General features: G+C 40.9%; 1 pseudogene; it reads left to right on the top strand.

Moving 5' to 3' along the window:
- The window catches only part of LOC122748140, a 31,377-nt pseudogene extending 5,701 nt beyond the window's left edge, over positions 1-25,676 (top strand).
- Positions 25,677-25,702: the final 26 nt, after the last annotated feature.

The following is a 25,702-nucleotide window of genomic DNA, read 5'->3' as shown; positions in this document are numbered from 1 at the left end:
AGAGTTTTTAACCTGTCTCAGGTAGAGGTGGGTCACTCCACCTTGATCCAAGCTAATTGACTGGTAACATTCAAGTTCATTGATTGACATGACTTGAAGGATGGTCTTAAGTTAGTTAACTTCCTTTAGTTAGTTAGGAAGGTCAGTCCTTTGAAATTCTCCTGACTGAGCTGGATCTGCAAAACCAGGCAGAGTTCCTCTGTGTGTGTGTGTGTGTGTCTGTGTGTGTCTGTGTGTCTGTGTGTCTGTGTGTCTGTGTGTCTGTGTGTGTCTGTGTGTGTGTCTGTGTGTCTGTGTCTGTGTGTCTGTGTATCTGTGTGTGTATGTGTGGGTGTGTCTGTGTCTCTGTGTGTCTCTGTGTGTGGGTGTGTCTGTGTGTATGTGTGGTTGTGGGTGTCTCTGATTTCCCCAAAACCCCATTATTTTCTCACACCCCAGAGAAGGGGTTCAGGTAAGCTAGGCTCTTACCTCCCACAGGTCATCATCCACAGACTGCTGAGCATGTTCCACCCAAGGCCCTTTGTGAAGACCCGCTATGGGCCCCAGGGTGCAGTGGCCTGCCTCACAGCCATCAGTGACTCCTACTACACTGTGGCTTTCAGGTGAGAGCATCTTACCTCTGGCTTTCCTGGGCAAGTATGCAGAAAAGAGGTAATATTACAGCATTGTGAGATGGAACCAGAATAGAGGAGGCAAAGCAGTTACAAGCTTCAGTTATCAAGGATTGATTATCCCTTTTGGAGATCATGCAGACCTCTTCAGTTCAACAGACATTAAGTACCTACTATGTTCCAGGCACTGTGCTAAGTGCTGGTGATACAAATACAAAAATGGTGCAATCCTTTACCTCAAGGACCTTACAGTCTATCGGGACCAGGGGAGGCAGAAAAAAAACAAGCATGTAAATAAGTAAATAGAAATACCTGTATTGACATTTTTCACATGATCAAAACTTCTTCCAGCATCCCTCCCCTTCCCTGCAGGAGAGCCATCCCATATAAAAAATATTTTTAAAGAAGAGAAAAAAAAGAAAATGATAAGCAAAACTGCTCCATATTTCTAAAAAGTCCAAAAATGGGGGCAGCTAGGTGGCGCAGTGGATAGAGCACCAGCCCTGGATTCAGGAGGACCTGAGTTCAAATCTGCCCTCAGACACTTGACACTTACTAGCTATGTGACCCTGGGCAAGTCACTTAACCCCAATTGCCCATCCAAAAAAAAAGTCTGAAAATATGTACAACATATGACACCTGTGGATCTCCCCCCTCTGACTGCAAAGGAGAAGACTAGGGCTGTCCTCTCATATCCTTCTTTGGAGCTCATGCTAGGAGTTTGATCAGGTGGTGGTGAGGAGGGAAAGCATTCTGGGTATAAGATACAGCTTGATCAAAGGACTAGATATAAAAGATAGAATATAGTTTACTGGCAATATCAAGAAGGTCACTTTGGTTGCAGTGTGGAGTATGCGAGGATAAGTAATGTGTACTCAGCCTAGAAAGACAGGTGGGAGCCAGCAAGTAGAGGGCTTTTAAGTGCCAAATTGAAAAGTGTTAGTATTTCATCCTAGAAACAATAGTCACTGAAGAAGCTTCTTGTGACCACAACAGTGTCATGATCAAACCTGATCAATGATCAGTGGAGTAGCTATGTGAAAAATGGACTAATGAGACTGGAGGCAGGGAGGCCAACAAGGCTAATACAGTGGTGCAGGCAAGAGGTGATGAAGGCTCCAACTGAAGTATTGGCCATGTGAGAGGAGAAGAGGATGTAGATGTTTTTGGTTATGTGGAAATAATATTGACAGTGCTCAGAAATTAATGAGATTGGGGGTGGGGGTGAAGAGTCAAGGATCACTACTGGGTGTTTCAAATCCCACTGATTGCAAGGATGGTGGTTTCTCCAATAACAATGGGAAAGTTTGGAGGAGAGATGGGTTTAAGAGAAAAGATAACACTGAATTCTGCTTAGGGTATGTTAAGTTTGAAATGCCCATGGAACACCCAGGTAGAAATTTCTAGCAAGAAAATGGTGATAAAGACCTGGAACTCATTTGAAAGATTCAAGAGTCATTGAATAGAGATGATCATTAGGAATTGAGATAATAAAAAGAAGGAACATAGAAAAAAGTGAGCCTAGAAAAGAGACATGGGGTGTACCCGCTCCTAAGGGGTAGCATGTGGACATGGGCAATTATCTTGCAAAGGAAAATGAAAAGGAGCAGTCAGTCAGCTCAATAGAATGGTATCACAAAAACCTAGGAAGGAAAAGAGTATCAAGGAGGAAGGAGTGGGCCACAGTATTAGGTGGTTTAGAGAGGTCTGGAAGAATGAGAAGTCATTAGATTTACCAATAAACAGACCATTGGTGACCTTGGAGAAAGTAGCTTTGGTCAATCAGTCTTCTGAAAAGGAATCTTCTTCCTTTTGCTGCTCATATTACCCCAGAAGTGCCAGAGCTGATAGAGAGGTTGAGAGAGTACAGGAACTGTCTATTTTGCCCCTTGTCATTGGCTCTTTTGAGAGACTGAATGGAAGTGATTGGCCCTGAGGAAATCTGTGGGTTATCTCTTACAACACTCACTGGCTTGGCCCCTGCTGCCTGAAGACCAAGTGTGTTCTGTCTCATGAGCTGATTGGAGTTGTCGTTCAATGCTTTTTTCCTACCAGCAGGTGGAGGTAACTCTCTATTCTCTCTGCCCAAGCTCCACTCTTGCCATCTTTTTTCCCATTTCCACACAGTGGCTCTCCTTCTTGTTCCACTGGATTCTCCCTCCTTTTATGATCTCTCCACTCTAGCTCTTCAGGCTTCTCTACTTCCCTTTTCTTATACTACTTTATTAAAGCCTTCCTGTATACTGGCTGGAGCCCAATGGCCACAGGATCAGGGATTTAGAGTTGGACAGATCCTTGGAGGTTTTGGAGTTGAATTCACTTATTTTACAGATAAAGAAACTGAGGCTGAGAGAATTCTTACAAGTGTTAGTATTCCCATCCTTGAACCTGGAGATAAGCACTCCTTGCTCCCTACTCTTTTCTTTTCTGACCACAGGATCCATGCTGAATTCCAACTGAACCAACCACTCCACTACCCTTTCTGGTTCTCTCCAAGCCAGTTCACTGGACACATTGTCTTCTCCAAAGATAGCAGTCATGTCCAGGAGTTCAAGCTCTTTGTACCCAATGAAAGGTAGGATCCTGTGGTAGTGAGATCATAGAAGAAAGCACCCCATCAGACAGGTACCTCTTTGGTAGAGTTTGGGGCTCTGGTTTGTGGCCTGGGTGGCAACTGTTGTCAACATCCCTTTTCAGTTCCCCTTTTTCCTGTCCCCAGAACCAGTCTCCTGAAAGGCCAAGAAGAAGCTAATAGATTGAGGGGAGACCACTGGTTTTACAGCCCCAGACAGATGACTTGCATTATTACCTTGGGGCCTCAGGGAAGAAAAGCAGGGGGCTGCTTGGCAGCACCAGCCTTACACCCTGAGATTGGAAGGCCTAATTTTCCTTCCAATCTGAATTCAAAGACTGATTGAGAACAGGGAAGATACCCTCTGCTCTGCCAGCTCCACTCCCAAATCTGTAAACTCTGACCTCAGCTTCAGAAAACCTAGACAGGGGAGCAGGTAGCAAGGATGTCTCTCACACCCTTTGGACCCACCTTTCACTGCTCATCCAAAGGATCATGAGGGCACAGAGGGCAGACCCTGGCTTGTCTTTAGTCTGAGCTTCAAATCTCCCTCTTCCTTCCGATTGAAGGAGCATTTCTTTCTTTACACATGTTCATACTGTGGCCTTCCCTTCTGCTCTCTGATGCTCCCTTCCCACACTTTGACATGTCTCCATTCTTAGTGCTTCCTTAACCCCCAGTAGCAATTCCTCCAGCTAACAGTATTTCCCTAGCTATCACCTTCAACTCCTTCCCCATTCAGAGTTGTAAGGAATAGAGAAGTTGGTCTGAAGGAGTGGGAAGAAGAGTCTCCCCCACAACTACTTGGTGTGACAAGGAAAATTCCATCCTTTCTCCCAACTTGTCCTCAAAACCACCACTAGTCACCTTCCCTGCCTCCCTCTCTTTATTATTTTTTGCCCCAAATGAAAATATTCCTAATGTTATCTCTGGCCCCAGTGAGTGAATGCATCAGGCCCATCACTGCCCTATCCTCTATATACAGCCCTTTCCCCATATATCACTTCTCCCATCAGGTCTCTGAACGTGGGTATGCAGTGGTTGTACGGGTCCCTTAGGAATCTGAATGTGGACCTTGGTTATCTCCCTCAGGTATGTCTGACTCTATCCTCATATTTCACTTGAACCAGGCATAACTATAGTTTTCCCACTGGTCTCCTACCATTATATTCCCATCCTAACTTCTAGGAGGGTTCCCCTGATGATGCAACCTCAGGCCTAGTGTGACCAGGACAGGAGGGTGAGGTAATGACACCCCTGCAGTCTTTCCCTTTATGGATGCGGAGTGATGACAAAGCCCAAGGATAGGACTCCACAAGCTCACCCTGTGTAAGAGCAGCTGAATATTTACTAGGATGTCCTACATTAATAATTACCAAGAATAATGACCCTGAGGTCTGCAGAGTGCTTTCCCCACTACAGTCCTGTGAGGCAGGTAATTCAAATGTATCTCCATGTAGAGAAAAGGAAACTCTGACAGACAGAGGTTAAGTGGCTCTCCCATAGACACACAGGTAAGAGGAGTCAGGACCCCTCCCCCCAGCTGCTCTGCAGAGGATTCCTCCTCTCACTCTTCCATGTTAAGAAGAAGCCTGGCCCACTGGCAAATCATTGCTGTAGTGATGGTGGTTCCTCCACCCTCTGAGAACTGCAGAGCCACAGTATCTGACCTGGAAGAAGACTCACTGGAATCACCTCGTCCCAAACCTGACATTTAAGCAGTGTGGGAACTAAGGCCCAGAGTGAGGTCAAGGGAGTTGTCCCAGATCAAAGGACTCTTGGGCCACAGAGCTGGAACCCAAACTGGAAAAACCATAACTTGAAGCACATGGACCTTTGTTGTCAATGTGATGTCCCTGCATTCAGTTGGCTCTAGCTTTCCTTTTCTCCTGTGCCTTTCACTTTCCTTCTTTTCTCGGCTATTTGTACAGCCTCATCAGACAGCCATTTGGCTTGCTTGTTCTTCTTTTGCAATGGAATGTTTTTTGTTGCTACCTCCTGTACAATATTGTGAACCTCTGTCCATAGTTCTTCAGGAACTCTATTAGCGTTAATCCCTTAAATCTATTAGCCACTTCCACTTCATATTCTTAAATTATGTTATTTAGGTCATACCTATCCAATCTAATAGTTTTCCCTATTTCAATTTAAGTCTGAATTTTTCAATAAGAAGCACATAATCTGAGCTATAGTCAACTCCAGGTTTTGTTTTAACTGTCTGTATAGAGCTGCTCCACCTTTGGCTGTAAAGTACACAATCAATCTGATTTCTATTTTGACCATCTGGTAACACCGTGTGTAGAGTCTCCTTTTGGGTTATTGAAAAAGAATGTTTGAGGGGCAGCTAGGTGGCACAGTGGATAGAGCACCAGCCCCCGATTCAGGAGTACCTGAGTTCAAATCCAGCCTCAGACACTTGACACTTACTAGCTGTGTGACCCTGGGCAAGTCACTTAATCCCAATTGCCTCACCAAAAAAAAAAAAAAAAGAAAAGAAAAAGAAAAAGAATGTTTGCTATGACCAGCAGTTATCTCTATTAGTCTCTGCCCTGCTTCATTTTGTACTCTGAGGCCAAATTTGCCTGTTATTCCAATTATCTTTTGATTTCCTACTTTAGCATTCCAATCCCTTCTGATGAAAGTGACATCTTTTTTGGTGTTATTTCTAGAAGATATTGTAGGTCTTCGTAGAATTGATCAAATGTAGCCTCTTTGGCATCAGTGTTTGGAGCATACGCTTGTATTATTATTTTTTTTTTTTTTGCGGGGCAAGGAGGGTTAAGTGACCTACCCAGGGTCACAGAGCTAGTAAGTATCAAGTATCTGAGACTGGATTTGAACTCAGGTCCTCCTGAATCCAGGGCTGGTATTTTAACCACTCTGCCACCTAGCTGCCCCTTAGGCTTGTATTAATCTGATGTTGGCTAGTTTGCCTTGAATTAGAAAAGATAATATTTTTGAGATTATATCCCAGTTTAATTTTCTCACCTTTTTACTGACTATAAGGGATACTCCATTTCTTGCTAGGTATTCTTGACCACAGTAGTATATGTAATGATCACCTGAATTAAATTCACCTGTTATAATCCATTTAGGTTTACTCACACCCCAGATATTGATCTTTCCAGCTCTGTTTGACCTCATTCAGTTTACCTTGGTTCTATCCAAGGTCCTTTCTGGGTTCCTATTCAGTATAGATCTTTATGCATCATACTTTCTTTTCATTACCAGACATCCACAGCTGAACTTCCTTTCAGCTTTGGCCCAGCTGCTGCTTCTTTCTAGAGCTACTTGTAGTTCTCCTCTGCCTTCCCCCAGTAGTATATTGGAAACCTTCTGAGCTGAGGAGCTTATCTTTGGGTATCATATATTTTATCATTTTAATCCTGTCCATGGGATTTTTTTGGCAAACATACTGGAGGGGTTTGGCATTTCCTTCTCCAGTGGATCACCTTTTGTCAGAGCTCTCCACCATAACCTGTCTGTCTTGGGTCATCCTGCACAGCATAGCTCACAATTTCATTGAGCTACCACCACAGCAAAGCTGTGATCCAGGACGGGTAACTTGGCATACTCATGAGCAATTATTATTTTTCCAAATATTTAGGTATCTTCGTTAGTGTAAAAAGTATTTTGTAATGTGTTTATATAGTTGCTATATCTGTATGGGCAGGTAGACTCTCCAGTATTTTAGATTGTCCATAATTATCTTAAATAAAATTGCTCTTTCTATCTCTTCCTCCTTGATTTTGTTGGTAATATACAAAAATGCTGATGATTTAAATGGGTTTATTTTATATTCTGCAACTTTGCCAAAGTTGTTAATTGTTTCATTTAATTTTTTAGCTAACTCTAGGATTCTCTAAGCCAACCATCATATCATCTGCAAAGAGTGGATATTTTATTTCCTTTTTTCCTGTACTTATTCCTTTAATTTCTTTTTCTTTTCTTACCTCTATGGCTAGCATTTCTAGTGAAATAGTGAATAATAATGGTAATAATGGATGTTCTTGCTTTACCCTGATCTTACTTCTAAGTTTTTAGCTTATCCCCATTAAAGATATTGCTTGCTCTTGATTTTAGATACTACTTATCATTTTCAGGAAGGTTCCATTTATGTCTATGCTTTCTAGTGTTTTTAACAGGTATAGGTATTGTATTTTATCAAAAGTTTTTCTGCATCTATTAAATCATATAGTCATATGATTTTTTGCAGTTTTTGTTAGCAACATGGTCAATTATGCTTATAGTTTTTCTTGTATTGAACTAGTCCTGTATTGTCTTATAAATCCAACATGGTCAATTATGCTTATAGTTTTTCTTGTATTGAACTAGTCCTGTATTGTCTTATAAATCCAACTTAGTCATGGTTATGATATTTTTGATATTGTGCTGTAACCTAATAGTTTATTTTAAATGTTTGTATCAATATTCATTAGGGAAATTTGTTTATAGTGTTCTTTCTCTGTTTTGACCATGTCTGGTTTAGGTATTGAGACCATATTTGTGTCATAGAAGGAATATCATAGGCCTCTTTCTTTACCTATTTTTCTTTTTTTTGGGCGGGAGGGTTGTTTTTTGGGTTTTTTGGTGAGGCAGTTGGGCTTAAGTGACTTGCCCAGGGTCACACAGCTAGTAAGTGTCAAAGCATCTGAAGCTGGATTTGAACTCAGGTACTCCTGATTCCAGGGCCAGTGCTCTATCCACCGTGCCACCTAGCTGCCCCTCTTTACCTATTTTTCAAACAGTTTATGTAGTATTGAAATTAGTTGTTCTTTAAATATTTGGTAGAATTCACTTGTAAATCCATGTGGTCCTCAATACTTTTTCTTTGATAATTCATTTATGTCTTGTTTAATTTCCTTTTCTAAATTAGGGTTATTTAAGTATGTTATTTCCTCTTCTATTAATCTGGGCAATTTATATTTTGTAAATATTCATCCATTTAATTTATATTTTCAATATTATTGGAACATAGAAATGACTGCTAATAATTGCTTTTATTTCTTCTTTATTGATTATGAATTCACCTTTTTCATTTTTGATACTTAGTAATTTAGTTTCTTTTTAAAAATCAAATTAAACAATGGCTTATCTATTTTATACATTGTTTTAAACCCAGTACCTAATTTTATTTCTTAATTAAATGGTTTTTTACTTTTGATTTTGTTCATCTTTCCTTTGATTTTTAGCATTTCTATTTTAGTATTTAATTGGGGCATTTGTTGTTTTTCTAGGGCATGCCTAATTCATTGATCTACTCTTTATCTCTTTTATTGATTTAAGAATATAAGATATATTTTTCCCCTAAGTAGTACTTTGGCTGCATCCCACAAATTTTGGCATGTTGTCTAATTGTTGTTGTGATCTTTAACAAAAGTTTTAATTGTTTCCATGATGTCTCCTTCAATTCATACATCCTTTGGGATTAAGTTCTTTAGTTTCCAATTCTTAATCTGTGCTTCAAAAGTCCTTTATTAAATATAATTTTATTGCATTATGGTAGAAAAAAATGCATTTAATGTTTCTAGTTTTCTGAATTTGTGAAGGTTTTATGCCCTAATACCTGTTCAATTTTTGCAAAGGTGGCATATTCAGCTGAGAATCAGGCATATTCATTTCTATTCCCATTTAATATTTTCCTGAAGTCTATTGTATGTAACTTTTCTAAAATCCTATTCATCTCCTTAACTTTTCTAATTTTTTGTATTAGATTTATGTGAGATGGATAAGAAAGATAAACTGAAATATTCTATTACTATAGTTTTACTATCTCTTTCTTCCTCCTGTAACTCATGTAACATTCCTTTGAGAATTTAGATGCTATAATATTTGTTTCATATATGTTCACTAATGATACTAATTCATTGTTTATGGTAATTTTAGCATAATGTAGCTTCCCTATTTATGTCTTTTTAATTATCTCTATCTATGCTTTTGCTTCATCTGAGACCATGATACTATCCCTGCATCTTTTATATCAGCTGAAGCATAGTAGATTCTTCTCCAGCTCTTTATTTTAACTCTGTGTGTATCTTTTGTTTCAGTTGTTTCTTGTAAACAACGTTGTCAGATTCTGGTTTTTTAATTTATTCCTCTGTCCTCTTCCAGTTTAAGAGTGATTTCATCCACTTCACATTCATAATAATGACTGCTGTGTATTTGCCTCCATTCTATTATCTTATACTTATCCTTTTTTTAACTGTCTCCTTTTTTGAGTCTCTTTTGTTTCTAACTCCTACCTCCCTTAATCTCTTCTCTCTACTATTCCCCCCCTTTCTAACTCCTTTCCATCTTACTATAGTTAAGAAGAATTTCTAAACCCAAATGTGTGTGTATTTCTATTCTTCCTTCCTTAAACAAATTCAAATAAAAGTGAGGTTCAAGTGTTGAATGCTCCACCCACCGCACCCCCACTGCTCCCTCCATTGTATAGACTCTTTCTTATATGCCGCATTTATAGAAGATAATCTTACCTATTACTCTTCTCCCTTCCCCTCCTCCCAATGTATTCTTCTTCACTATCCTTTCATTCTTCTCTTGAGATCACCCAAACATATAGAATCACACTCAAGCCTTCTATCTAATTAGACTCTAAGAGTAAAGGATTGAAAAATAAGTAATATTACTATTGTGTTTGTCCTACTCAGCCACTATTTCTTCATCCTGCTCCATTGCCAGGGCATAATCCAACATTTTCTTCTCTCACAAACTGCCAAGATAAGCAGTGACAGTTTATAATCAATCTCTACCCATCCTCTGATATGCTCCTAACATCCTGGTGGATGAATCATCTGTGGCTTTTCCACAAGTGTTATGAAGAGAGAATCTGTATCCTATCTATACTTTCTGAGACTAGAAGCAAATGTTCCCACCCTTCATATTCCCATGTAGGCCCAAAGTTGGCAAAATGTAGACCTCAAATACCCCTTGCTGAGATTTGGTTCCTGCTTTAGCAACTTCCTTGGTGCCTTTTTAGCTGTCTCAGTCTCTGGTTTGAGGATTGGGGCCTCAGTGAGAATGGAGCTCAGTAGGAGGTAAAGAACAGAAACCTGAAATACTTTGTACCCATCATCACTGCTGATGCATATGAAGGTTGCAGTCCCTTTTTAATTAATAAACATTTTTATTTACAGTTTTGAGTTCCAAGTTTTATCCCTTATTCCCTCCATCCACTGTACCCTCCTTGAGGAAGTAAGCAATCAGAAATAGCTTATACATGTGCAATTACGTAAAACATTACCATGTTAGTCATTTTGTATAAAACTTGAATAAAAGAAAAAAATGAAAGTAAGTAAAAAAATAGCATGCTTCAGTCTGGGTTCCATCAATATCACTTCTTTCTTTGGAGGTGGATAGTATACTTCATCATTAGCCCTTTGGGATTGTCTTGGATCATTGTATTGCTGAAAATAGTTAAGTCCTTAACAGTTCTTCATCAAACAGTATTGCTGTCTCTGTGCACAATGTTCTCTTGGTTCTGTTCATTTCATTATACATCAGTTCATACAAGTCTTTCCAGGCCTTTCTGAAATCATCCTGCTTGTCATTTCTTATAGCACAAAAATATTCCATCACCATCATATACCACAGCTTGTTTAGTCATTCCCCAATTGATGGGCATTCCCTTGATTTCCAATTCTTAGCCAAAACAAAAAGAGCTCCTAGAACTATTTTTGTACACATAGGTCTTTTTCTCTTTTGGGTAAGTCATTGGGATATAAACCTAGTAGTGGTATAGCTGGATCAAAGGGTATGCACAGTTCTATTGCCCTTTGGGCATAGTTCCAAATGGCTGTAATTCTTTTTGCAAGAAAATACCACTCAAAGGCCACCATCCTCTAGTAGGATAGATAGGTTTACACTGAATCATCCATATCCCTTTCCCCTTAAAACAAGCAATCACATATATGGAAACTGACATGGGGTATTATTTTGTACCTTTAGAACTGAGTTTTTTCCTACAGAGAAACTCATTCACTGGACCTAAAGGGTAAATTTTGGAAAGCTGTATCTTCCATGAATACACTCCACATTTCTCTAAGGCCTGATCTAGAGTCCAAAGACTTCCTTGGGATGGCTAAGCTCTCGCTGCCCTTTCCTTCCCAGATGGAGCTAGAGGCCTCTGGCCCTTCAGTGCCATCTGTGATCCAGGATGAGAAGAACAATGAAATTGACAGCTGCCTGCCCTTAGAGGGAGGCTGTCCAGCTGGAAACAAGGATATTCTGTGGCAGCAGGAGCTGAGCAGGGAGGAAGCTGCCCAGAAGCTGGAGAGGACAATGTATGATTCAAGAAGGTGAGGGGGTTTCAAAGAGAGTAATCAGGCTATAGCTCCCAAGGCAGCCCTTTCCAGCTCTTGGTGCTCCCAGGCTAGAAGGAAGGAGTTCTTGGAAAGAGGACAACACTGTTATGGAGGAGGTTTAGGATTGGGAAGCTAAGGTCCTTATGGCTCCATTCAATTCAACAAATAGTTTTGAGTGCCACTATGAGGAAGGCATTGTGATGGGTACTGGAGATCAAAAGACAAAAAATTGAAGCAGTCCCTGCCCTCCAGGAGCTACATTGCACTGGGAGGCACAACATGGTCACAGTTAAGTAAATACAAAGATAATTTGAGAAGGAAGAGAACATTGACCACTGGGGGGTCCAGGAAAGATGCCACAGAGGAGATGACACTTGAGGTGAGCCACAAAGATTGCCAGAGGTAGAGATGGGGCTTGAAGACAGCTTATACAAACAGATAGAGGCAGGAAGACAGAATTACCAAGTTCAGGCAATAGCAAAGTGACTCACAGATATCAGTGTGTCTGAAATAAAAAGGTGCAAAAAGGGATGTAATATGAATGAAAGATTGGAACCAGATTGTGCAAGGCCATAAATAACAGACTGAGAAGTTCATAGTGTTTCTCCCACCATGAATCTGACCCTACCAGGAGTTCCTAATGACTTACTTGCCTTTCAGAGCTCTGTGGAGCTTCCCCAGGGACGGGAGTGGAGATTTAGCCAAACAGGACAGAATCCTTGTGAGGTGACAGGGTGGTTTTTGCCTCTCCTGCCCTCCCTGCCCCCCATCCCTAGAGGGTCAAGTGCCACCACTCCCCACCCCTGCAATCCAAGGGGACCTCAGCCCTTTCCCTCTATGCTGGCTGTCTCCCAGGTACAATACTTACCATTTACCAAAGCTTTCGACAGAGCTAGAGCTGAAAACAAGTGATACACTCAGTCATTCTGTGGGGAGCCCAGGGATGACCAGTCTTGCTGAGGTGAGGATTCCAGGACAATTCCTGGTTAGAATTAGGGGTGAGGGAAGGTTAATACCAGACCCCCTGGATGGAGGTATGGGGAATTCCCTGGTCAAAATGAGAAGAAGGGGACAGCTAGGTGGCACAGTCAATAGAGCACCAGCCCTGGAGTCAGGAGGACCTGAGTTTCAAATCCAGCCTCAGACACTTGACACCTTACTAGCTGTGTGACCCTGGGCAAGTCACTTAACCCCAATTGCCGCCAAAAAAAAAAATGAGAATAAGGCAAGTAAAGGGTTTCTATGCTGGGTCCCAAAAGGAGGCTTGTATCATAACTGTCTCCCAATATCTACAGACTACTGTTATTTCAAGCCATTTCCCTAAATAAACACTCCCTCACCCTCTCCCTGAACAGGTTCAGGGCACACTCTTCGGGAAATTGTCCTGAAAAATTCATCAGTTCTTGCCCCTCCTCAATGAGAAGTTCATTAGCACGTGGGTCCCTTTTTGGGGGATCTACAAGAGATATTGGTTAAATAGAATGGGAGGGAGCTGGGCTCTGGGGGAATTTTATGGAGGTGCCTCAAGTCCAAGAACTGGGACCACAGGCCCCTCTCCAACTGTGACTTCCAGTCAGAAAGAAGAGAATGAATTCTACAAGAAGCTGGCTAAACTGACAACTGGAGAAATACACGTTCCCTGTGGAGTCACTGGTCTGCTACCCAACGGGACAGTGGTTTGTGCCTCATCCCAAGCCACCTTCCCCTAACCTCTGCGACTCAGCAGTGACCACTCTATCCCCCAAGGAGAATTTGCTCTAGTACCTATTACTCTGTATAAAAGAATGCTGCCTTGTATATGCCAGTAGACTTTGAATTAGGCCTTTAAGAATAGGTAGGATTTTCATAAGTGAAGAAGTTGAGGGATAATGATCCAGACAACAGGCATAGCATGAGCCAAAGTGGGAATGACCATGAAGACTGGGCCCTGGTATGGATGGATTGTTAACAGTAGACAAGTTGGGTTGGGATCATAGTGATGGGTATATTTTATGACTCTTTAAGGGTTGCAAAGTGCTTTAGGGGAACAGAGTGCTCAAGAGACATTAAGTGAATTTATCCACAGTAACAAAGCTAATCAGTGTGTTAGAGAGAAGGCTGAAAACCCAATCAGTGAATGCAGTGTGGTTGTAACTCTACCACATTAAGGAAAGGAGGTCAGACATATTGTGCTGCCATTGAGGGTATTTGAGCAGGGGGAAAACCTGTTGTCAGCGAGGTTTTAGGGAAAATTACTTGGGAGCACATGCACTCCCACTGGAATGAGGAAAAGCTAGAAGAAGGGACGCTTTGCAGTGAGGCTCTGGCCAGCAGCTCTCAATTCCTTCCCATCCCCTTGGTCAGGGACACCCCAAAAAGCATGGAACTGAATTAGTCACTTCCTCAGAGCAGCTGAGATTTGGAAACTAGGCCCTGTGGTGCTGGCAGAGTCACTGTGTCTACTCTCCCTCTCAATCTGGACTCCCTTCTGCCTCTCCCCTCCCTCTATTCCTTCCTTCTTCCCTTACCAACCACTCCCCGCCTCGCCCCCAACTGGTGTTCTTTCTCCCAGGTCAACAACATTCACGCTAACGGACTTCTTGTTCAAGACTACCCAGAACATCAGGAAAATGAAAAGTCTTAGCTATTTACTCCCCTATGTCCTTCAAAGCTCCCAGAGATCTCATGAAGAATTCCTGAGAGAGGGCCTGCCTCAGAGCCCAGGCCTTCCTCCAGCCTAAGGTCCCAGACAGTGGAGATTCTTTACTCAATGCAAGCTTCCCCCAGTCCTCAGGTCTGACATTTCCCTTCCCCCACCCCTCCACAACAGGGAAGTGTGGAAGGTGACCCTAGAGTCAAAGTGGGCTGTAGTACATTTCAAAGCTCCCTGATTGCCATCTCTCTCCCTGAAGTAGCAGCTGTTATCACCCCCTTGGAAAATCCCAGGAATGACCAAAGGTTCCATGTCTCAGGCCCCCTTCTGCAATTCCAGGGCCCTGATGTCAGTGTCTGAAAGTAGCAGAGCTTCCCTTTTTCTGACCCTGTGACACAGGGTTGCTGTAGCCCCCAAAGAACTCCCCAAGAGCTTGGAAGCCCATCCATGGTTTCTTAAGGGAGCATCAAACCAATTTGTCTTTTGCTTCTGGTGGTGATTTCATTCTCTAACCTTCTTCCAGGCCACCTCTAATCAGTCAATCCACAGAGACAGTGACCAAGACAGTGTATATCAGCAACCTCATTCTGTATTGTAAAGGTTCTTAATTGTATTTAATATTTCACAGAGTTTGGAGATATTTTGATAGCTCCACTGAGTAGGAGAAAGAGATTCTATCCCCTCCCAGTGACTGTGCCCTTATGATGGCTGGGTCTTAAATCCCAGATGGCTCAAGCTTGATGTCTTCACAGTCTCAGTCGGGGGGAAGAAAGTTCCTCTTCTCTTGATCAGGACTTTAAATATCTTTTTTGTGGGAATAAGTGTTATTGAATAAGTTCCCTGCTTTTCATTTTCTCTAGTTGTTTTTTGACTAAATAGAGAAAGTCTTATTCCTTGGCCCAAGTATCAGATTGACAGTCAATAAAAAGACTTTCCTCTGGCTGGCAGCTTCTAAGATCTGGTGGAGGACTGACTGAACAGAAGAAGCACTACAATTTCCAAGTAGCCTGGATGTTCACCTCCCTCTCAAGAGAATTTTATTTCATTTGCATTGAAAAATCCTTGTTGGCAAGAATTATGTGTTTCCCTTGTTTTCTAAATACTCTGTAAATTACAAAAACATGACACTAAATATCAAATTTTGACTTTTAAAAATCATCCTGTAGAAGTAGTGGCTGGCTGGACCCTCAGAAGTAATTAACGAAGTGGCTTTGGCTAAGGTTTCACTATCAGGGGTTCCCCAGTTCCCCCTGTCTGTAAGGCCTCCCAAAATAAAGAATGGTGTCAGCTGCTCAATTTTGTTCTTGACCAAAATCGATGTCTGTAATTGGCCAGGACGTTTCAGCTGCACTCTGGAGCCCTAAGGCCATGTGTCAACTTCCTTTCTCCTTCTAACCCCACTCTCATACAGTAGTTTAACTGTTGTGGTACATTCAAGTTACATGCCAATGTTTCTGATTGTTCATTTTTACGGAATCCAATAAAGTGTTCAGAAAAAGAAAATCTCTCCTTTTAATTCTCCACAACTTAAGCTCATTTGCCTTTTCCTTTCTATTTCGTCTGAGATTTGTTTCTGGATAGAAGCAAATGTTGGTTTTAAATGGCATGCATCATACTTAGTGATCATAAGTTGTGATCCTGTAGTTTTAAGGACTTTGAAAGCAACCCCCAGATTGAAGGCACTCAGGCTTCTCTGAGGTCCCCTGAGGAGCATAGATGGAAAGAAGGGAATTCTGATCACTTGGCAATATAGGTACTTAGAAGGAACACAGTATAGGACATGTTCTCACCTAAAGGACAGGTCCTATCCCATGGACGCCACTTCCTTGTTATAGAGTGGAGTGCATAGAAGAACATTGAGGTTCTTTTTCACAAGACATCTATGAGGTCTTGCATTATAGTAGGCCCCTCATTCTTAGGTCTATGCTATTGCCACAATGTTCTTTAACTGTGCCTCCTTAGACTGCAGTACTTTGTTGTTGTTTTTGTTTGTTTGTGGATTTGGGTTTTTCTTGCGGGGGGGGGGGGGGGGGAGCAGGACAATGAGAGTTAAGGCTGACTTGCCAAGGGTCACATAGCTAGTGTGAGAATCAGAGTGCTACCAACCCCATGATAAGAAAGATATTACAGGGAAGCTCCGCCATGAAAAGAAAGCATGTGACTTAGCGTCTGGAAGTGACCTCTTCCTGGGTTTTGAACGGTCAGATGAGTGTCAGGAAAGTCGTTGTCTGCCACCTGTTAGTTGTGTCAATCAGTGCTACCAACCAATTAGATTGGAGCTGTGTGGATGTGTGTGGATGGCCCTGTTTCCTGTTTCACAGGAGGCTTCTGGGAGAAGCCACGGGGAAGCAAGGGCTTTTTGGTTTCCGGACTTTGGCTTGGCGGCAGGGACAGGGAGAATAGGGAAAAGTAGACAGATCTCATACTTTATCCACGTATTTCTCTTTACTAACCCCTAATATACTTTAATAAATACTTAATGCCCAAAGATTGGTGCTATACATTTCTAATTTCAGGTGACCACTCATTAGATTTTAGACATCACAGCTAGAATTTGGGGCCCTTACACTAGTAAGTATCAAGTATCTGATGCCAGATTTGAACTCAGGTTCTCCTGAATCCAAAGCCGGTGCTTTATCTACTGTGCCATCCAGCCGCCCCCCAAAAACAGAACATTGACTGAAAATCAGAAGACTTGGATTTTGACAAGTCATTTCTCCTTTCTGGCCATGATTTTCATAACGCTTCAGCATTAAAACAATTTCTCTAAGCATCAAATATTAAAAATGATCTCTAAGCACAACTGTAGCTAGCAATTCCCAAGCCTAAGAGAAAGTGCCACAAACCACACACCTCAAGCCAAGCATAAATGCACTTGGGGGACGGTGAGAAGGGCTCTGGAACAGCATAAAGTGATAGGAAAGCTCAAGCCCACAAATCCAGATGAAGAGATTGACTAGAAATATCAACAAACAAAAACTAAAAAAATGAAAAAGTGAAGCAAACCCAATGAAGAATTCCTAGCAGAGTTAAAGTAAAGAGCTGAAAAAAAAAGCTAACAATGATTTTAAAAACTAAATGAGGGGGGCAGTGAGGGTGGCGCAGTGGATAAAGCACCGACCCTGGATTCAGGAGTACCTGAGTTCAAATCCAGCCTCAGACACTTGACACTTACTAGCTGTGTGACCCTGGGCAAGTCACTTAACCCCCGTTGCCCCACAAAAAAAAATAATAATAAAATAAAATAAAAACCAAATGAGCAGTAGAGCAAAAATAAGAAAAGCAAAAGCTAGAGAAGAAAAATGTGAAGATAGAATTAACTTGGAAAAGAGGTACAAAATGTTACTAAACAAAATAACTCCTTGAAAATTATAATTGGTCAAATGGAAACTAATGATTCCATAAGACAACAAGAAATAAAAAGGCAAAGTCAAAGGTCTGAGAAAATAGGGAAAAGGGGGGGGATATAGAACAATTGACATGGAAAAGAGGAAAAGGAGAGAGAATTTAAGAATTACTAGACTGGGGGCAGCTAGGTGGTGCAGTGAATAAAGCACCAGCCCTGGATTCAGAAGGACCTGAGTTCAAATCCAGTGTCAAATACTTGGTACTTACTAGCTGTGTGACCCTGGGCAAGTCATTTAACCCTCATTGCCCCCCACACAAAAATAAGAAAAGAAAAGAAAAATACCATACTACCTAAAAGGAAGAATTTAAGTGAAGAGGAGTCACTGTCAGGATTACACCAGATTTAGCAGCCACCACCATAAAGAAGCAGAGAGCTTGGGATATGATATTCTAGAAAGCGAAGATCTAAACTTAAGATAACCTACCAACAAAATTACTATAATCCTACAGGTGGAAACTTTTACTTTTATTGAAATAGAGGACTTCCAAACATTACTGATGAAAAGCCCAGAGCTGAAGAGAAATGTTTACTTAATAAGAAGTCAAGAAAATCTTGTATGTTTCTCTTGGAGAACATGAGCAAGAAATAAGGGACTAAAACAAGTTAAACTGCTTATATTCTTATATGAGAAGATTGTTATGGGCCTGGGTACCCTAGAAGTTTTGTGGAGTAAATCAAAAGAACTTTCTTCTTGAAAACTAAAAACAAAGGACAGACACACTTAACGAGATAACCGACACCTAATCGGGACTGAGCTATCTCCAGGACCACCACCTTTCATTCCAGTCTCTTCCATCCCTCTGAGAAATAAGATTAGGTGTGGCTGCTGCTTTGGGGGCATGAGGAGGACAGAGATGGCTTGAGAGATCCAGAGCTGTCCCTCACCCAACTTCCCCCAGCCACCACCAGTGGGGGATGGTCCTCCCCCAATAAGAGAACTTTCCATAGTCAGATGATCACCCCCATCAGTCCTCTATAAAAGTATCTGCCTGTTTCCTGTTCAAGGAGATAGGTATCTCAGAGCCATGCCTCTGTGCAATGCCTTCTCCCCATGAGAAGAAATCCAAAGATTTCTCTCTTGGTTTCCTTTCCCCAGCACCCTAAATAAATTATTATTTTATTCTACTTGGATTTGTGTGCAAGAGGGTGTAATTCTTTAAAGAGGAATTCCTAAGAACCCCTATCCCAAACCTCTTTCACAAACCCCCACCTATTTCCCCCATAACAGAGATGATACATGTAACCTCTGCAGACTTTATCATCATTAAGGGACTCAGGAGGGAATCTAATTAGAGGGCAGGATTCTGTTATGTTTAGATGATTATTTAGATAATTATTGGATGGGATTCTGTTATGTTTAGATGATCTCAAAAGAAAAATGGAAAGAATGAGAAAGAATAATGCCCTGGGAGAGGGGAAAGGGGAGAAGAAGAATGGGGAGGAAAATCTCACGTAAATGGCATGTGTAAAAAGTCATTCACATGGGGCAGCTATGTGGTACAGTGGATAAAGCATCAGCCTTGGATTCAGGAGAACCTGAGTTCAAATCTGATCTTTCTTTTAGAAACCAATGCATCCGGATTCCCAATACTTGTTTGCCTTCACCTGGAAGAATAGACAGTGGACTTTGACCAGACTCACACAGGGGTTTGTTGACAGTCCCACACTATTCTCTCAAATGTTGCAGCAGGATTTAGCCTCCATTACTCACTCTTTTAAAGGTTCTACTTTAGTCCAATATGTGGATGACTTACTCCTGGCTGCACCTAATGCTGAGATTTGCCAGAAGACAACTGCCATCTGTTATTAGAGCTGCACAAATGGGGCCGTAAGGTCTCTAAGTCTAAAGTGCAATGGTGTCTACCTCAGGTGGAATATTTGGGTTTTGTTTTGGCCGCTGGCACGCAATCCATCTCTCCTAAGCGTGTCCAGACCATTCAACAACTTTCTGCTCCCTCTACTAAGAAGCAACTAAGGGCTATTCTGGGAGTGGCTAGATATTGTGGACAATGGATACCCTCTTTTGGTGAAATTACTAAGCTTCTTACATCTCTAACCAAAAATTCTGTCCCAGAACCATTACAGCTGGATTCCCAGCATCTCTCAGCTATAACAGAATTAAAGTGGGCCTTATTATCTACACCTGCACTAGGACTCCCAGACTACAGTAAATCTTTTACTCTGTAAGGGGGGCTAAAATTTTAGCTATACTGTCTAAAATATAATGAGTGGTCGCCAATAAATTATAAGCTTTAGCAATAGTTTAGACTTTTAAGCATTTATTAAGGAGAATAAGGATTTGGTAAAGAGAGAGAGAAAGACCTAGATTCATCTATCTATCTCGGGGAGCTACCGTTCTCCTCCTCTGCTCTCCACAGAGTCCTGCTGAAAGAGAGTAAGTCAGAGTGCCAACCTCCCCCTTCTTCCTCCCACAAGCTAACATCACTTCCTGATGCCAAAGAAAAGCTGCATGGTTCTGCCCTCAGAGACCCTCTCCTCATGTTGGAGCTTTCCTACAGTAAGTCTCCAGCAGGTGGCGTCATTCCAATCGTTACAACTCTTTGTGTACATGAACAGAGATGAGTAGCTTCTGGGGTCCTGACTCAAAACTTAGGACCTGTCCAGCACCCAATAGCTTATTATTCTACTCAATTTGATTCTGTAGCTGCTGGAGCGCCACCTTGCCTTCAGGCCATGGCGGCTACTGCTTTTTTGGTAGAAAAAGCCTCAGATCTGGTCTTAGGTAACCCTCTAGTTGTACAGTGCCCTCATGAAGTTGAGGCTCTCTTACTGCATCATAGGACATGGGCTTTTTCAGATCAAAGGCTCACTAGATATGAAGTAACCCTGCTAGGAAATGAGAGAATCAATTTAAAGCATTGTACAGTCCTTAACCCAGCAACACTGCTCCCTGACCTGAGACTCTCAGGGGAGCCTTTGCATGACTGCACCTCCCTAGTTGAGTTAGCTGAAAAACTTCGTGATGATCTTTTTGATACACCCTTAGAGAACCCTGATTTTATTTTCTACAATGACGGATCCTCTTTTATACATGAGGGAACCCGCTATACAGGTGCTACTATAGTTTCTGATTATGATACTATCTGGGCAGCTTCTCTGCCTTCACATCTTAGTGCACAGGCTGCTGAACTTGTGGCTCTCACACAAGCCTGTTCTCTAGCCAGAGGAAAAAGTACTACTATTTACACTGATTCCAGATATGTATTCAGTGTCTGCCATGCTGCACGAATGTTATGGCTGCAGAGAGGATTTTTGACGTCTGCTGGCAAAGTTATTGCTAATGGAGAATTTATTAAAGACCTCCCATCTGCCTTAAAAATTCCATATTCTCTAGCTATTGTTCATTGTCCTGCTCGTACAGGAAAAAGCGACCCTGTTTCAAAAGGGAACCAACGAGCTGACTCTGCTACTAAGCTTGCTGCTTTGGAAGCCCCTGAACATGTATTTAACCTTTCTTCTTCTGATGATGTTTCCATTTCTCTTACTTATGATAAGTCCGAAGTAGAGGAGTTGAAAAAGAAGTCAATGGGGTCTGGGTGACATCGGAGGGGAAGCTGCTTCTCCCCCAGGGCTTCTACCATCATGTATGCCTATCTATTCACAGAAAAGGCCATTTTGGCACACAAGGAATTGTGGACTCAGTAAAAAGGGTTTGGATTGCTTCCTGGAGCTACTAATATGGCCTCTAGGGTTTGTGCCTCTTGTCCTGTCTGTCAGACTTATAATCAACATGCCAAACTGGGGGGGGGGGGGGGACAGGTAAGAACACTCATTAGATTTTAAACATCACATGTTTTTTGCCGATTAATGAGGGTTAAGTGACTTGCCCAGGGTCACACAGCTAGTAAGTGTCAAGTGTTTGAGGCCAGATTTGAACTCAGGTCCTTCCGAATCCAGGGCCAGTGTTTTATCCATTGTGCCACCTAACTGTCCCCTAAACATCACATTTCTAACCTTGTTTGTATTGGTTTTGTTTGTGCAAAAACTTTTTAATTTAATGTAGTCAAAATGATCCATGCTGCATTTTGTAATGTTCTCTATCTCATCTTTGGTCATAAATTCTTCCCCTCTCCACAGTTCTAACAAGTCAACTATTCCTTCCTTTTCTACTTTGCCTATGGTATCACCCTTTATGTCTTGATCTTGTACCCATTTGACTTTACATATGGTTTAAGATGTTGGTCAATGCCTGGTTTCTGCCATACTATCTTTCATTTTCCCCAGCAGTTTTTATCAAATAGTGAATTCTTATCCCAGAGGCAGGGGTCTTTGGGTTTATCAAACAGGAGATTTCTATATTCATTTACTGCTGTTTTGTGTGCCTAACCTATTCCACTGATCCACCACTCTATTTCTACTATAGTACCAAATAGTTTTAATAATTGCTGCTTTATAATATAGTTTTAGATCTGGTATAACTAGGACACCTTCCTTTACATTTTTTATTAATTGCCTTGATACCCTTGACCTTTTGTTCTTCCAGATGAATTTTGTTATTATTTTTCCTAGCTCTATGAAATAATTTTTGGTAGTTTGGTATGACACTGAATGAATAAATTAATTTAGGTAGAATTGTCATTTTTATTATATTAGCATGGCCTACCCATGAGCAATTTATATTTTTCCATCTATTTAGATCTTATTTTATTTGTGTGAAAAGTGTTTTGTAATTGTGTTCATATAGTTCCTGGATTTGCCTTGGCAGGTAGACTCCCAAGTATTTTATATTGTCTACTGTTATTTTAAATGGGATTTCTTTTTCTATCTCCTGCTGCTGGACTTTGTTGGTCATATATAGAAATGTTGATGATTTATATGGGTTTATTTTATATCCTGCAACTTTATTAAAGTTGTTAATCATTTTAAGTCGTTTTTTAGTTGATTCTTTAGGATTCTCTAAGTATATCATCATATCATTTGAAAAAGTGATCATTTTGTTTCTTCCTTGCCTATTCTAATTCCTTCCATTTCTTTTCTTATTGTTAAGACTAACATTTCTAGTACAATATTGAATAATAGTGGTGATAATGGACATCCTTGTTTCACCCCGATCTTATTGGGAATGCCTCTAATTTGTCCCCATTGCATATAATGTTTGCTGATGATTTAAGATAGATACTGTTTATCATCTTAAGGAAAGCTCTATTCATTCCTATGCTCCCTAGTATTTTTTTAAGTGAGGCAATTGGGGTTAAGTGACTTGCCCAAGGTCACACAGCTAGTAAGTGTTAAGTATCTGAGGCTGGATTGGAACTCAATTACTCCTGACTCCAGGGCCGGTGCTCTATCCACTGCACCACCTAGCTGCCCCGCTCCCTAGTATTTTTAATAGGAATGGGTGCTGTATTTTGTCAAAAGCTTTCTCAGCATCTATTGAGATAATTATATGATTTGGGTTAGTTTTGTTATTGATGCAGTCAACTACATTGATAGTTTTCCTAATATTGAACCAGCCCTGCATTCCTGGTATAATTCCCACATGGTCACAGTGTATTATCATGGTGATAAATTGCTGTAATCTCTTTGCTAATATTCTATTTAGAATTTTTGAATCAATATTCATTAGGGAGATTTGGTCTATAATTTTCTTTCTCTGTTTTTGTTCTTCCTGATTTAGGTATCAGCACCATATTTGTCTCATAAAAGGAATTTGGTAGGATTCCTTCACCTATTTTTCCAAATAGTTTGTATAGTATTGGAATTAATTGTTCTTTAAATGTTTGGTAGAACAGATGGATAAACCCATCTGGCCCTGGAGATTTTTCTTAGGGAATTCATTGATGGCTTGTTCAATTTCTTTTTCTAAAATATATTTATTTAAGGATTTTATTTCCTCTTCTGTTAATTTGGGCAGTTTATATTTTTGTAGATATCCATCCATTTCATTTAGATTGTCAAATTTATTGGCATATAGTTGGGCAAAATAGCTCCTAATTATTGCTTTAATTTCATCTTCATTGGTGGTGAGTTCACCCTTTTCATTTTTGATGCTGGTAATTTGGTTTTCTTTTTGTATAATCAAATTAACCCAAGGTTTATCTGTTTTACTGTTTTTTTTTAATAGAACCACCTCTTAGTTTTATTAATTCTATGGTTTTCTTACTTTCAATTTTATTAATCTCTCCTTTAATTTTCAGAATTTCCAAATTTGGTGTTTAATTGGGGATTTTTAATTTGTTCTTTTTCTAGATTTTTTAGTTGCATGCCCAATTCATTGATCTCCTCTTTCTCTTTTTTATTCATGTAGGCATTTAGAGATATAGAATTTCCCCCTAAGAATTGCTTTGGCTGCATCTCATAAGTTTTGGTATGTTGTCTCATTCTCATTCTCTTGGATGAAGTTATTGTTTCTATAATTTGTTGTTTGACCCACTCATTCTTTAGGATGAGATTATTTAGTTTCCAATAAATTTTTGTCTATCTTTCCATGGCCCTTTATTACATGTAATTTTTATACCATCATGATCTGAAAAGGATGCATTTATTATTTCTGCCTTTCTGAAGATGCCCTGGTTTAGACAACCAATGTACAACTAGTAAATAGTATTTTTTTCAGCATTTGCTGAGGTGACCGCCCATCATTTCTTGGCACCTGCTCATTAAAAAGTCCAACCAACTCTCCCATGAATAAATAAGCAGTTGCAATGAATAGTCTTGATGGGCCCCACCACCTTGAATGTGGAGAACAGCGTTGAAGATCCCTAGAAAGACCCCATTTAAATCCTTGGTCTGTGGAACAATCACTGGCAGTCCCTTGACACCATGAATGTCTCCTTCCTTGGCTGATGCCCAAAAATCAACTCTTCCATTCCACAACAATTACCTAACTCCCTGAGTGTCCATCCCCTCTGGGTCATTCCCTCTTACTCCCCTTTTTTATTCCTTCCTATAGGTCTTCGGTTTGTGCCCCTGGCCTCTGAACATCCAGTACAGCCTCTAATAGTAGTGCCAATGTACCACCAATAAAGCCACCTTGATAACTCTTGGAGTAATTCCTTCCTGTCAGAGCCTCTTAGATGAGTAATAGACTGAGATTGGACTAATAGTATCTCCCTATAGCTTGTGAGGCCCTGACCAGAGCTGAGACTATGTTACTAAACTGTGTACACTCTTTGACCCAGAAATATTACCAGTATTAGAAAGAAAAAGGCAAAAGTTCTGTAAGTACAAAAATCTGTATAGCCCTCTTTGTTGGTGCAAAGAACTGGAAAATAAGGGGTACCCAACAATTAGGGAATGGCTAAACAAATTATTGTATATGATTGCAATGAAATATTATTGTGCCATGAGAAATGGTGAAGGACACAATTTCAGAGAAGCCTGGGAACATTTGTACAAACTGATGCAGAGTGAAATGAGTGGAACCAGGAGGATAATTTATCAACAACATTGTAAAAATTAAAAACTTGGTATTCTGATCAATGTAATGATTCCAGAAGATAGATGGAGAATACTACTCACTTCCTAATAGATAATAGACTAAAAATGTAGAATGAGACATATTTTGGGACATGGTCCAAAATTTGGGGATTTGTAATTTATTTTGCTTGACTACGGATATATGTTGCAAGGGTTATGTTTTTCTTTGGAGGATAAGGAGAGAATCAATTCTTATTCATTGAAAAAACTGTATTTTGGGGGGCAGCTAGGTGGCGCAGTGGATAAAGCATGGGTCCTGGATTCAGGAGATCCTGAGTTCAAATTCTGCCTCAGACACCTGACACTTACTAGCTGTGTGACCCTGGGCAAGTCACTTAACCCCCATTGCCCAGCAAAAAAACAACAACAACAAAAAAAAAACCTGTATTTTTTAAAAGAAGAGACTTCTCTTGCGCTGGGCCACACAGTGGGTGGCTTCAGAAGTACCAGGATATTGACCTCTTACGTCTTTACAATCAGCACCACAGATTGCAACAGCTCCAGAGCCCGCCTCCTTCAGGGCTTCAGCCCTGCCAGTCTAGGATTTCCAGTATCTCCATTTGTCATTCACACTCCTGTCCCGCCCCTCCCTCGGCTGTCAGTCAGTGGTTCTGGCCACACTCCTCCCGGTCCGTTAACTGGTAGCTTCGGAACAGGTGGCTCCTCCCACTTCCCACCATTGGTCGGCAGTTGGTATTTTCGCAGCTGAGGAGGAGGAGACGGCGCAGCAGCCTC

The sequence above is a fragment of the Dromiciops gliroides genome, chromosome 3 (assembly GCF_019393635.1).
Source record: "Dromiciops gliroides isolate mDroGli1 chromosome 3, mDroGli1.pri, whole genome shotgun sequence".
Classification (NCBI taxonomy): Eukaryota; Metazoa; Chordata; class Mammalia; order Microbiotheria; family Microbiotheriidae; genus Dromiciops; species Dromiciops gliroides.
The sequence above is the reverse complement of the archived record's forward strand: the minus strand, read 5'-3'. Positions and strand labels throughout refer to the sequence as shown.